Source organism: Myotis brandtii, unplaced genomic scaffold, assembly GCF_000412655.1.
Source record: "Myotis brandtii unplaced genomic scaffold, ASM41265v1 scaffold141, whole genome shotgun sequence".
In the NCBI taxonomy this organism is placed as follows: Eukaryota; Metazoa; Chordata; class Mammalia; order Chiroptera; family Vespertilionidae; genus Myotis; species Myotis brandtii.
In genome coordinates, this window is record NW_005355037.1 from 302,121 (window position 1) to 317,267 (window position 15,147).

At 34.2% G+C, this 15,147-nt stretch overlaps 1 pseudogene; it reads left to right on the forward strand.

The window, feature by feature from the left end:
* LOC106725182 overlaps positions 1-15,147 on the forward strand; it is a 36,412-nt pseudogene that overhangs the window by 985 nt on the left and 20,280 nt on the right.

A 15,147-nucleotide genomic window follows, 5' to 3' on the forward strand; every position in this document is an offset into this window, starting at 1 on the left:
AAATGTCTTTTTTTAAGTATTGAAAAAATGTTTTCATGCTTTATACATCATAAAAATACCATAATATGCACGTCAAGGAGATCACACCCATAAACAAATAGAAATTATTTCACTTAAAAAGAAGGTCAAAGAGTTAGGCTTCATTAATAGTTTGAAAGTAGAAGAATAATACAGAAGTCTCCCAAACTAAAAATAAAGAAAAAAAATGGTTGAGGTGTTATTAAAAAATGAGGACTGAGGTGGACAGATGGACAGAAAGTTCTCTGAAACTTCCTCAGCAGGAATGTTGATGATTCTAGGCTACACCACAGCCAAACTCTGTTGTCTTTTTGTTGTTTGTTTGTATGTGTGTGTTGTTGTTTTTTAATATTGCACAAAGCCACTCAGTTTCAGGCATTTAATAGAATGAAACCAGGTGAGTGTAAGCCAATTTTGCCTTTCATTTTTCAAGTTTGTTTATTACTTTACTTAAACCACAACATTCTGAGATCTCACCAAAAAAAAAAAATGTTTCTGTGAAATTTTCAGCCTAATTTCCAAACCAGAAAAGAGATTCAAATAAACTTGGGTCCATTTCAAAAAAGCATCTGAGATGCTGGATGTTTATTTGAAGCAATATGGACTGCTGACCTTTTGAGGTTCCCCCACCCACCAATGAAGAGTGTGCACAATGAATTTACTGTGCAAGGACCTAGTGCCTCTGCGTCTGAATGGATAAAAATCCCATTGGTCTCGAGAAAAGTTGTTCCCAAACACATGCAGAGGAATCAAGCCTGAAGCAGATATATTGATACCCTCCTTTTAGGAAAATGCACCAACCAATCGGGATCCTATCTCAGGAAATCTGTAAATAGGTTATTTATTCAATATGTTTTATGAATTTAAAAAATATTCCTAGGCTGGTGCCATTAAGAAGAGACTCTTGTTGGAGTAGGCAGAGGGTTTAGTATTTCCTGGAGCCCTATAGGAAAATTCAGACCAAACTGCTCTCTCCCATACAGAGCTGCCTTTAACATCACTGTGGGGCTTTAGAAAGGATGCCAAGCCTTCCCCAAGTTCTTGAACCTTTTCAAAAACTGAATTTTACCACTTTTGAAACGATGAACACTGAGAAATTGGATTTGAAACCACAGCATTAAATGCTTAAAATCCGATCCTTCTGTCAGGACCTGGGATAAATTAAACTGATGTATATTATTTTTAAAGAAAGGAAAAAAAAAATATGGGAAGCGGATTTCAAAGCCTGAAGGCACAGAACAAAACAAGTTATGCAGGTGATACAAACCATCTTAGTTCGTTCCTATAATGGCTTTCTGCTTCCATATGGTGGCCCACACTGGAAATAATTCTTAGGAAAACACATTTGTATGTGATATATAAAACATTATTTTAGACGTTTCTGTTTTTATTTTCAGACTATGCTATTTTTTTATTGTGTTCAAACTGCTTTATTTTTTCACCTGGGTTTTGAGATTATTAAGAAATAATAAGTAAAGAATGAGAGAGGATGTGTATAGATGATAAAGGTTTAAGGTGAATAATTATCAAGTGTTTCCATCAAGTGAATTCAGTATGGCTGGGTGATATGTATTAGGATTAAATCAAAGCTTTAGGAATTTAAGCACAAAAAAGTTGTTTCACTTTAGGGTATTTTAAACTTATGATTTTACTAATATTGGCTGATTTTATTACTTTCTGATACTCAAATATTAACACTAGTCTAAAGATAAGTACATTGTTAAGAGCAAAAGTCTCTACCTGATTCATTTTGGTTATTGTCAATGGAAGGATTTGATTTTATAGTAGGAACAAAACTAATAAAAAGCTTCCCAATTTCAGTGCATTTTTAAAAAGTCATTTCCTGGTCATGATTCAGACAGTAAAGATAAAGCAAATTCAAAGTTCAGAAAAGATCTGGTTATAGATAATCATCATCCAATATTTTAAAGATCTAACAGTTTAAGCCACTGCATGCATTTCTGCCAAAGACCATGGCTTTTTCCTCTTGATGCAGATACATTGTGATATAAAGAATAAGCTTGTTTTCAGATCCTGAATATTTGCAAAGTGGGAATTAGAGGGAAAAATATGTCTATTCACTTTCATTATGGAAAAGATGCACATATACATAAACAGCAACATATTACTATCAGCAGAATAATTTGTCGATGACATTATAAGTAAGCGGGCATCAAGATTTAGTGTGAGTTTTTAAGTGTTTTTATTAATTTCACTTAGAAGCCTTATTATATTGCTTAATAAAATAATTAAAACATGAGTTGTCTATACATTGTAAACTAAATAAATAATAAGACATTGCAGAATATTGACCTAAATGTCCCCTGTGGGCTATGGAGTATTTAGAACAATATACAGACAAACTGAAGTGAGGAAATTGGAAAGTAACTTGAAAAAATTTAGCAAAATTGGATTCATAAAATACATAGATGTTTGAGACAATGAAGCCTTCAAAATTTAACTGAATGCTTTATCCTTTTCACACGGTCCTTTTTATATTTTTTTTAAAAAATTCTCCTACAACACTACCAAAATATCAAAGGTGGAACAAATGAACGCTAACTGGTACACTAACAACCGGCAGAGGCTGTGAGGTTGCCACACCTATGTAACCTCTTGCTTCAATTTGCACTGCAAACTGTTGCATTTCATTTTATAACATTAAACGTAAGCAGAAAGCATGCTCCCGAGTCAATTAACACAACAGGCAAGCCTTTCCTACCTCTGATCTTAAACAGTGCCTGTGAACTGAAGCACAAAGTAAGGGGCTTGCTGGTAAATGTGACCTCTGAAGAGTCACCCGTTAGTCCTAATCATTCAAGAAAAGCATATCCTCGGTTTTATGATTTGGAGAATAGAGTGTTTACCTGTTTTACATCAATTACTTCATTTAGTTGGACCTGAGATTCAGGGAAAAGCTAAGGGATGCTGCAAACCTGAAGGCTGTAGACACTATTGTAAGAATGAGTCACTCTTAGCAGGGGATATTTTCTTGGAGTTTTTTTTTTTCATCAACTGGGTTTTCTACTCATATATCTTGAACCTCAGTTCAAAGGGCACACTCCACTAAGAAGCAACTTATTTATCTGTGCATCGTCTTTTCCCCCCAAGTGATTGATGAGAGATTTTCATCAATACTTTTTATTTTATTTACTTTTTTACTAATCTATTTTTATTTCATTTGCACTATATTGTATACATTGAAATATTCTAAGTTAAATTTATTGGTGTGATATTGGTTAAAATTGCATAGGTTTCAAGTGTATATTTCTATGGTACATGATCTACATCTTGCATTGTGTTTAAAAAAGAAACATGCTAAACTGATAATCAATGAAATTGATTCTCACATATGTGATATCAAAGTGGAGTTCATGTACTATGAGACCCCTTGATAAAACAAGAGTTTTCTCTGAGTATTTAACTTACTGTCTGAGAAGATATATTTCAAGCTATTGTAAATCTAAAATCACCTGATAATGATTTTATTACTTAAATAGTTTAAAATGAAAATGGCATACCAATGACTTTCTTACACATTTTTTTTCCACAAAAACAATTCTCTAATATTTGTTTCTGTGGAATCATTTAAAGAATTTAGTCTTCATCTGAAATATTTTTTCTCCATTGAAATTAATGTGAAAATTAGGCAAGTAAATTATCGCTACTGAATACTCTGGTCTCATGCAGATAAAGATGTATCTCATGAATTGTCAAAGGACTGCTTCGGACTAGGGTAACACCTCACACAGTGGATGTTGGTGACTGATTCTTAGCTGAGGAAAGAACTATTTTGGTACTAATTTTTGTCCAAAAGGGACTCAAAGTACTTTTTAAATTAAGCACTAGCATTAAGTTGAAATGAAGCCACCCTGGAGAGATTGCATGGTCTGTCAATCATTGAGGAGCCACTAGACAGTTGACGGGAAACAGCATTTTTGGCAACCATGGTAAAACCCTTTTCAGACCAAAATACAGTGGTGTCTTTGATCTCAAAGAGAAAAGGAAAGACTGGCTAGCTTTTTCTTCAAGGATTCATCCAAAAATCTACAAGACCAAATCCATTACTCATACAAAACTAACTGTAGTTGACCACAACATAGAAAACAGACCTGTTCAGAAGCATTCAATAGGGAATTTCCCTCTCATTCTAAAGTTTGCACAATTCCTGAGAGATATCTCGGGAATATAATTCTCACCGCAAGTACATTCATCAGGTATACCAAATTCTTCCCAATTGAAACTTTGCTGTGTTGTTTTGATAATAGTGCACATATAATTGTTTTTATAGTTTTATTTTGCATGTGTGTATGTGTATATTTATGTATATTTCTAAAAAGTTAGGAATTCTTACAAAGTTAAGGATGTACTTTTAAAAGCCAGGTTTAAATTTGTCCATTCTTTGTCAAGACTTAAATAAGAGGACTAAGGTACTTCTAACAAAGCATGCCTTTTAAAAATATACTTTAATTCTTTTATTTTTTGTTAATCCTCACATGAGGATATTTTTTCTGTTGCTTTTCAGAGAGAATGTAACGGGGGGAGGGGGAGAGAGAGAGAGAAACATCAATGTGAGAGAGAGATGTTGACAGGGTGCCTCCTGTACACACCCTGAAAACCAAGGTGCCCTTGACCAGAAATCAAACCCTCAACCCTCCCGTGTGCAGGCTGGTGCTCTAACCACTGCGTATACTGGCCACAGCTAATTCTTCCTTTAATTACCAGTTTCTAGTGAGAAACATAGTAATTTATTCATTTGTAATCCTCGCAATTATGATAAAAGGGGTCATAGAAAAAATGGACACTGGAAAATTGTTTTATACTAGTACAGTTACGGTACTTCATGATCTGGGCTTTGTTGAGCTTGACTCCAGATCTCAAACGGGAAATGAAATAAAATTTCTAGAGCACATACTATGTGCCCGGTACTCTGCTAGGAGCTTCACTTTTCATCTCATTTGATCCTCACAGCAGTCCTGTGGGCATGTGATGACTTAGGATTGTTCCCAGTTATTCACTGTTCTTGCTTGTGAGACGGTGCTTCTTTCCTACCCCACTCATGGGAGGCTTGGGTATGTGACTTCCTCTGGGCTACTTAAAGGTCAGTGAGAACGATGCAGGAATCTTTCAGGCAGACCCTCTGAGCGCCATCCCATGGTTCCTGCATCTCCCTTGTCTCTCTGCCATGAAACAAACACATGCCAGAAGGGCTGGCTTTTTCCGTCAGGAGGAAAACAGGGAGCCAAGCTGTAGCTGACCTGAAAAGGATCTGCAATCCAAGAAAGGAAGGGACCCTGTGAGCCATTCAGATTTGGGCAATGTTTGTCTCACAGTATAATTTAACAGAATGCAGGTAAGCGACGTTGGTATTTACTTTGTTAAGGAGTGAATAAAGGGTCAGTGGAATGAAGTAGATTGCCTACGTAACACAGGTAGTAAACGAGGCAGCTTCAGAGATATCTGACTCCATGTCCCGTCGTCTTTCTCCCTTATGGCATTGTAGGTCAACAATGCATGCCAGCTCTGTATCCAGGAGATTCCTAGCTCAACAAGCTGGCCAAAATGATCAGATATTCAATGGTATCCCACCAATCTTCCTGGGGAGGCTCTTGCAAATGTGAGACTACCAGTTTGAAAAACTCCTTTGTTCTCTTCTCTTTACTTTTCTATTCTTTGTCATTTGTCATCTACTTCTATAGCTTCCAAGATTAATATACATATCTTTCAATATTTTCAGTATTCAAATCTCAACGTTATAACTGGGTTCAAATCTCTGCTCTGTCACTCTGTGGCCTTGAATAAGCTCTGTGAGCTGCAGTTCTTGGTGCATACAATAGGGTAATAATAACTTTCATGGGCTTTCTGTGAGAACTAATAATCCATGGAAAATGTAGACACAGTGCACACGTAACTAATATTAAAATCTTGTTTCTAGTGTTTTCTTCTGGTGAGGCAACATCTGTCTAGAATAGATGAGAAAGGTTCATTGAAAGCTGGATCCATAAAATGCCTAAATAACATTCTTGAAACAAAACCATTGAATAAAATAATTTGCTTGACCTTGATTTTCCTTAGTTTACACCTTTTAGCCTTTAGTTTCCTCCAAAGAGAGAATCTTGTTCTATTTTGCTTTGTTTTTCTAATTTTTTTAAAGATTTTTTTTAAAATAGTGGCAAGTTTGGCAATATTTTTTGTTTCTATTAAATTGAAAATACCAGATATTCCATATTAGATTCCTTGAGCATTACTGTCTTTATTCCACCACATTATATAGCCTTAAGCACAAAATACTACAAAATTCTTAGCTATAGCCTTTTTTTAATCTAATTACCAACCCGAATTTGAGAAGTTATCTCTAACTATATTTAGCATTGTTAAAGTATAACATCAGGGTGGCAGATGCATCCTCCATTTAATGTCAAATTGTTTATCTTTACATTAAATTTTGGCATTGACCTTATGTCTTGAGTCACTTTAACAAACTATTTTACTTTTATGGGAATCATAAAAAGAAAAGGGAGTAGACTTCAAGTTCAAAACCAGGATTGAAATTAGAATCCCATCAATTACTAGAACATCCTTGAGTCTCAATTTTCCTTTCTGTTAAATGGAATAAAATTTTCTAAATTCATGATACACAATGAAATTTTGAATTTCAAAGGAAAAAGCATTAGAAAAACATTACTATAAACTATTAAGTGGTATTAAATGTTAGAAAATTTTCTATTGCACCTAAGATAATAAAAATACAGCATTTTCCTCTACGCTCTATATCATCTCAGCAGTTGCAGAAACCTCAATTTAATATTTTAAAATATATGTGTAAACAATATTACAAATGCATTTATATATATTTATATATGTATAAAGTTCTGCATTTTTAATTTGCAAGAAAATGAATTGTTTTCCACATTTGATTATATCATATTATTAACAGAGTGGTACAGAAATTACTTAAATATTTTTACTTACATGGACAGATAAAAAGAGCTTTTTATGAATTAAGGGCATTTTAAAATATATTTGAGTAAGGCAATAGCATATTACAACTTTCATTTGTAAATCTACAAAAAAAGTAGCTTTGCTGACCCTTTTCCTTGTAGTTCAATTTTATCTTTTCATTCTAAGATGTACATATTATGTTCAATTTCCTTTTCCATCCTCTATCAAATTTAGTGTCCAGGTTATTTTCATTTCTGTAACTCATCACTATTCATCAGGTATTATTAGTGCTAGTTTTTCTGCTCAAATAAATGTGAAACAAATTTAAAACCAAAGGAGCTGATCTTGAAGTAATCCTAGGAGAAAACATGGTTTTCAAATTCTCCACAGCCTGCACAATAAATTAAGCTGAGGACAGAGAGACTTTTTACAGAGAAATTCAACAACGTCTATAGAAAAAACATTTTTGTCTGTGTGCTCATGTTTCTCGATTGCTTTTCCTCTAAAGCTGATACTTGATTTGATCTGAGCACTTTTAAGAAATAGGAAACAGCTAGGTACCAAATGCCTCCTTGTCACCTCTTCACATATTACCAGCTATAATGTTTAGCTCTGCATTATCTTTTCACATACCTGTAATAATGTTTAATCACATCTCTTTAGCGGTTGTTTTTCGTAAGTATAAAGTCACAGAAAGAAAAAAATGTTACTTAAGTTAGTATTTCTTAGAGTCTACCAGGTTGGAATTCACCGTGTAACGATCACAGAACCTTGCCTTTGTGGTTGTTTAAAATGAAAACGGCAGAGTTCACAGTCTTGGCTCACCATGCTATCTGTCCACGGTCTCTGAAAGATGGCATATTTTCAAATATTCCAGACTGGTTCGAAATGCTGTCATGTGTCACATCAGATTACCTTAGCCAGCTTGTGTTATGTTACATCAAGGATGTGACTAACATCAACCACATGTAACGCAGCAGAGCGGTGCTGTCCGCCAGATAAATTTCAAAATGGCACGGTTTTTACAAACCAGGATTTAGAAATTTCTGGTCATTAAGGAAGAAAAAGAGATCTTTAAATTATTTTGAAAGAGATTTTTTTTACTCTCACTTTCAAAGGGGTTGGCAATTATAGATAAATGACAGCTTGCCATACTGAGTATTCCAAATCAAAGTTAAGCATCAAAAAATTCTGAAATTTATAATATCAAGAGCGTTCTAGAATACAAATAATCAGGAGAAAGTTAAATGCAAGTACTTTAGAAAACACCAACTAGCTGATTATATGTAGATAAAGAAAATAACTAATGAAACAGGAGGAGATGTTGCAAAATTTAACTGTAGTTCAGGCTCCACAAGTTTCATTTTGTTAAATGATTATATAGTTGCATATTTTTTCGGGAAATAAAAGGAATAAGGGATACTTACCAACAAAATAATCAGAACAATAATGCAAATATTTCTAACACAGAGAATCTAAATTTATGCAAATCAATTAGTAAAAATTATATATTGGAAATACTGTTTAAAATATCATGTAACTAATAATGTTACTTTATAAGGTTCAACAAAATCCTAATATTCTATCAGCCTTCAAAGATACTAAGATTCTCCATGATGCCATTAGAGTTCATTGTCAATGATAAAATAAAATTAAAAAAATGAGAAATAGTCTGATCTGATTCATGCCCACCTTAATACTGGAGATGCAATCCAGCCCTGAAAATGGGGTCAGCAAGAATAGTGTCTCTCAGGTAAGCCTATTCATGGATATGCAGTATTAGCCAACTGTACAAAGAGGATATGCCACTTTCAAATTAAAATTTATAAATATTTCATACCTTTTTCATTTTCTTCTCCATGGTAAATCCCATCTTCAATCACTTAGAAGTCTTTAATCTTCCTGACTTCATTCCTCCATCTACCCTGGATCCTACTTGAACTAATCTTACAATAGCAAGTACAAATATATTGAGTTCCTGTTCTTGTTATTCACTCTTATGATCATTACTTCAATTAAGGAAAATTGCCTGAGCCATATATTTTAAGAACCAAATTACTAATCTTGGTAGGGTTTTATGGTTTTCTTATTACTCTATACTCTCTTCTTAGTTATTATCATTTAAGTCAGTGTTTCTGAATGGGCTAATTCTTCCACCCCTGAGCTATTTGCCATGTCTAGAGACATTTTTGGTCATCATAACTAGACTGCTGCTACCAGTCTCTGGTGGGTAGAGGCGAGAAATGCTCCAAACACCCTACAATACACAACACACCCTGAACAATGAAGAATCATTGGCCTAAAATGTCAATAATGCCAATGTTGAGAAGCTCTGGTTTAAGCTTTAACTATACCACTTATACGTGCATTAACATTTTCACTACAAATAGCTCCTTTGGGTGTTTGACCTATACATCCAAATGTCTATATACCCTCTCCATCGGCATGCCTCAAAGTTGTTCAAACTCAGTTTCAGTCCTCAACCCCAATCCTAGCGCGTGGCATCACTACCCACCACCGACTGTCACAAGCCAGACACCCAGCCCAGAGTCCCCATTCACCTCTAACTGCCTTTCCACATGTCCAGTCTATTACTAAGTTTTACTATTTCTACAGGCTAATTATTCTTAAATGCATCAACTTCTCTCTACTCTAATGCCAAACACCTGGTGTGAGCTACTAGCATTTCTTACCTAAACAACTTAGCCTTCTAACTGGACTCACCACAAACACTCGTAGATTTCTCCAGTCCAGTCACCCAAATGCATCTAGAGTGGTTTTTGTTTTTGTTTTGTTTTTTTGTTTGTTTTGTTTTGCAAGCTCAGACGTTACCTTGTATCCCAAATTTCTAACAGATGCATGTTTAAGAACTCAATATTCTTTCCAATATTCTGAGAAAGGCTCACCATTTTTGGTCCCTGCTTGCTCCCTCAGCCTTATTCTATGCCACCCCTCTCCTATCAGTCTCACCAGAGCAGCCTTCATTGCACCTTCCCTCAAGTTTCTCCTTTATTTAAATAATTTTATGCTTTGGATTTATTTCATTAATTTTACAACACACACATTATCATTCAATAACTTCTTTTAATTTTTAGATAATTCTAGACTAATATTTGTAATAATCCTTAAACTTAACTTAGAAGGTTAGAATTCATCACCATTCCTTTCATCCAATGATGTCTTCATTCTTGAGTTCAGATTTTTAGAATGTATAGATACCTATACTTTCCATGTAACTACATATATAAACACATCTTAGTATTGCCTTATATATTAGTCCAGTGATCAAATTCTTGGCCACAATATTTTTTTTAATCTTTTTGCAGTACTACAGAGAAATCTGAGACCGGACCTATTTTTATTTATTTATTTTGTAGACAACTTTTTTTCCTGTTTCTGGGAGTTCTTTTAAGAATTATTAAATGTAATTTCATGTAATTAAATTTGTTGTAACCTATGTCTTGTTGTATGTATTTTCTAATACTAAAAATGGCAATTATGTTGTGAACATTATTATTAATTAAGCCCTTGGTATGAGTCAGAAGCCAAGCTAACTGCCTTATACGTAGTATTTAATCTTCACAATTACCTTGTGAGCTGATTACTATTGTCATTCCCATTTTAAAAATTGGGAAAGCTGAAACTTAGAAAGGTTAAGCAATATCCCAAGGTTGTACAAATTGGGCTTAGGTAAGGACATCTGACCAGTTCTTGCTAACAAAATGATGGTAAAAGTTGTCAGTTTAGCAATAAGACCAAAAAGGATATGAGTTCTTTACCCTCTTTTTCATCAACTCACCAGTTGGATATTAATACCCATGGACATCATTACCAAAGATGTTAGAGCTTCCATCAACCCAGGTCCCGGAATGTACTGGGTGTGGTAAAAGTAGGCTTACAGTTGTATTCTTGTATTATTTATTAATTATTATATTATTTTTCATTTAAGCAATTGTAATTCTACTTTTTCCCCACCCTGTATCTGCTCTGAATAATTATCCTAGTGATAATATAGATTTAGCAACACAATGTTTCCAACTATAATATTACAAATGCAAAATGTTTTCAGTATTAACAAGCATAACCATAGCTAATTACCTTAAACTAAAAATGTATTGAAGGGTTGATTGAATCAAATATTTCTGCATCAAGTGAGCCCTTTACCATGTTTAAAAGTATACTATATTTTATTAAAAACCTTAAAATGCTTAAATTCTCTGACTTCAATTTTTTAAAATATGTTTTTATTGATTTTTAGAGAGAGAGATAGGAACATAGATCACTGACTCCTGTGTGCCCCTTACTCAGATCTGCAACCCGAGTTTATGTGCCCTGACTGGGAATCAAAATTGTGACTTCTTGGTGCATGGCTTGACACTCAACCACTGAGCCACATTGACCAGGCTCTGATCTCAATTTTGATTTTGGTGATCTATCCAAAACAAATTATGCTAAACACATAAAAAATATGCCAAAAAATATTTATGCTATTAGTTCATGTAAAATTGAAGCAAACTACATGTCCAGAAAAAGGCATATATTAGGAAAATTATGGCACAATTTTTGTTTAAATATTATAGAGAAATTTTATTTGTTGTTCATAGCAATATCTAGGATAACACAAAGACAATGAATTATAAGGACTGTGAGTATTGTGTACACAACTGAAGGTTTGGTATAATTATGCTAGAACTATTAGTTTTATATAACTATATCCATGTACATATTTACATTTATATTCATATCCAAAAAATTGCCTTTGCAGCTCTTATCTTCCATATATACAATATTTATGATTATGTTATTCTTTAAAACATTACTTGTTAAAATAGTTCCATGAAACCTATCAATGTATTTATTTTAAGAAATGTGTTGAGGATATCTTTTTATTACATCATAAGATGTCCTCATTACTAGGACTCATGGGGGGGAAAAAGCTCTAATTCTAGGCATAACTGGAACTGCTCCTAGACAAGAATTTAATTTTCATTTTGGGCTATAAATCAAATAAAGTGACGGTTTCCACTTTGGCAACTAAGAATCTGAGAACCAAAATGTGTTCTTGTTTTTGGCATGTGTGCAGGATTGCATGGCATATGTTTTATGTTGCAACTTCCACCTGGTACCTTCTCATTTTTAATCCTTATTTTACATTCTCCAAGTTTTCATTGTTTATTTTCAATCAATTTTATGTAACTCTATTGTTGCAGCTCAGTAGAACCTAGAACTTGTTGCATTTATTATATGCCAGAACTATACTAAGCAGTTAAAATATGAATTACCGAATCCTCCTAATTACCTTAAGAGTATATATAATTATTGTAAGAAATACATTGTACAAATAAGAAAACTGGGACAGGAAGGAGTAAAGTCATTTGGCCAAGTTCACACAGTTAATAAGACTGCAAATCTAGACAGCATTTAAAGCTCTCAAGCTCTATGCTTGTGTCTTAATTACATCACCTTAAATCATTTTTGGAGCAAGTTAAAATACAAATACATTGTCTAAAAAATAGAAAGTTTTTTTAGAAAATAGCTACATTTAAAATGAGCATTTGTAGCAAAAAAACCATTAATAAAATGAAAAGGCAACCTACTGAATGATAAAACCTATTTGCAAGTCATATACTTGATAAGAGGTTAATATTCAAAACATATAAAGAACTCATACAATTCAATAGCAAAAAAATACAATCTGATTATAAACCAGGCAGAGGATCTGAATAGACATTTTTCCAAAGATAGACAGATGGCCCCAAAGTACATGAAAAGTTATTCAGCAACAATAACGGTCAGGGAAAGGCAAATAGAACCCACAATGAGATAACACCTCACACCTGTTAGAATGGCTATTATCGAAAAGACCAGAAGTAACAGGTGTTGGCAAGGGTGTGGAGAAAAAGAAACCCTTGTGCATTATCGGTAATAATATATTTAAATTGGTGCAACCACTATGGAAAACAGTAGGGAGGTGCCTCAAAAATTTGAACTATCATATGATTCAGCAGTTTCACTTCTGGGTATTTATTCAGAGGAAACCAAAAATTAATGAAAAGACATATGCATTCCATGTTCATTGCAACATTATTTATCAAGCCATAGACAAGATATGGGAACAAACTAAGTGTTCATTGATGGATAAATGGATAAAAGAAAATGTGATATTTATATTTAACAGAATATTATTCAGCCATTAAAGAAAGGAGGAAAACTTGCCATTTGCAACAATATGGATGGACCTTGAGGGTATTATGCTAAGTGAAATAAGTCAGATAAAGTAAAAAAAATATTGTAATGATCGTATATGTGGAATCTAAAAACAATCAAACAAAAACGAGCTAATAGATACAGAGAACAGATTGGTGGTTGGGTAGGTGGTGGGAAGCAAAAAGAGCATAAGGGGTCAAAAGGTACAGACTCCCAGTGATAAAATAAATAAGCCATGGGGATATAATGCACAGCATGGTAACTATGGTTAACAATACTGTATTGCATATTTGAAAGTTGCTAAGAGACTAAATATTCAAAGTTCTCATCACAAGAAAAAAATTGTAATTATGTATGAACATTAACTAGACCTATTGTGATGATAATTTCATGCATATACAAATATCACATTATTATGTTGTACACCTGAAATTAATATAATGTTACATATTAATTATATCTCAATTCTAAAAAAAAAAAAATAGACTTGACTCTCATGCATACCTGAAAAGCCAATGGCATAGATTCAAAGCTGTGACTTGATCCAGGTGTTTGACTAACATCACTGTCTGTCTCTTGGGTCTGCATTTTTTTTTTCCTCTGTTGGTTTCCTTCTCAGACAGGGTCACCCATCCATGCAGTGCCAACCATAGTTGACAGAAACTCCAGGCTTCCTGATCCTTACTGCACTCCAGTGCTTACCATCTCAGCAAGAGGCGGGCAGCCTTTCCAGTGCAGGGAAAGCCCTGAGAAAAGATCTCATGGCTAAATGGGGTCATCTACCAAGCCTGGCCCAATCAGTGTCAACAATTATTAGCTGAGTCAGCGTCTAGGACCACCCTTTGACCTGGGGGAAGAGGTAGGATTAGTCCCACTGAACCACAGGACTGGAAATGAGGAAGGAGTGGGTTTTAAGGAAGGAAAAAGATCATGGAGAAAGAAGTTAAAACCATGGATGTACATGATTAGACCCCAACCCTATATAACCTATTGACACTTAGATTTCTGAAAAAAAATGATAATAAATAAATTAAAAGATAATGAGAATCTTTGGTTAATTCAACTTCCTACAATATTGTATTTATTTTCTGTTTATCTTTTTTCTTTAGTACAAGCAATAAAGAGATGAGAATACATCCAATTCTTTTTTAAAAAATATATTTTATTGATTTTTTACAGAGAGGAAGGGAGAGGGATAGAGAGTTAGAAACATTGATGAGAGAGAAACATTGATCGACTGCCTCCTGCACACTCCCTACTGGGGATGTGGCTGCAACCAAGGTACATGCCCTTGACCGGAATCGAACCCGGAACCCTTCAGTCCGCAGGCCGGCGCTCTATCCACTGAGCCAAACCGGTTAGGGCTAACACATCCAATTCTTAAGAATGTACCTTATGAAAATGGAAACCACAGTTTTATTTCCTCTTTAAATAGTGATTTGAGCCACTTTTCAAGCTCTATGTGCATATAAATAGCCTGGGTGATCCTGTTAAAGTGCAGATTCTGATTTAACAGGTTTGGGTTTTGCAGAAGATTCTGCATGTCTAACAGGTAACCAGGTCGTGCTGGGGTTGATGCTGGTCAATAACCACGTGAGAGTAGCAAGGCTTTAAACAAGCAGATGAGGTTCGAGTCAAATTGTGACACTATTTAAATTGATTACACTAGTATATACCTAAAAGAATCAATGACCCTTTCAAAAGTTCTTAATTTGGGTCTAATAATACCTCAGGGAACAGGAGAATCTAGCTGTAAAGCATGCTGATAACCACACTGAGAAATAGAGGAAGAAGTTACATTCTTGCATCATGTAAAAGAATGTTCTCCAAGATGAAATGAAGCACATATTTATTAGTGAGTTAGCACCACTTTTGCTGTCAGCAGATGTGTTCCAGTCAGTTGTCTAAAGTGGGATAATAGCTTATTTTTATTTAATTACATCTTTATTTTCAGTGGTGAAGGTAAAGCACAGACCCCCG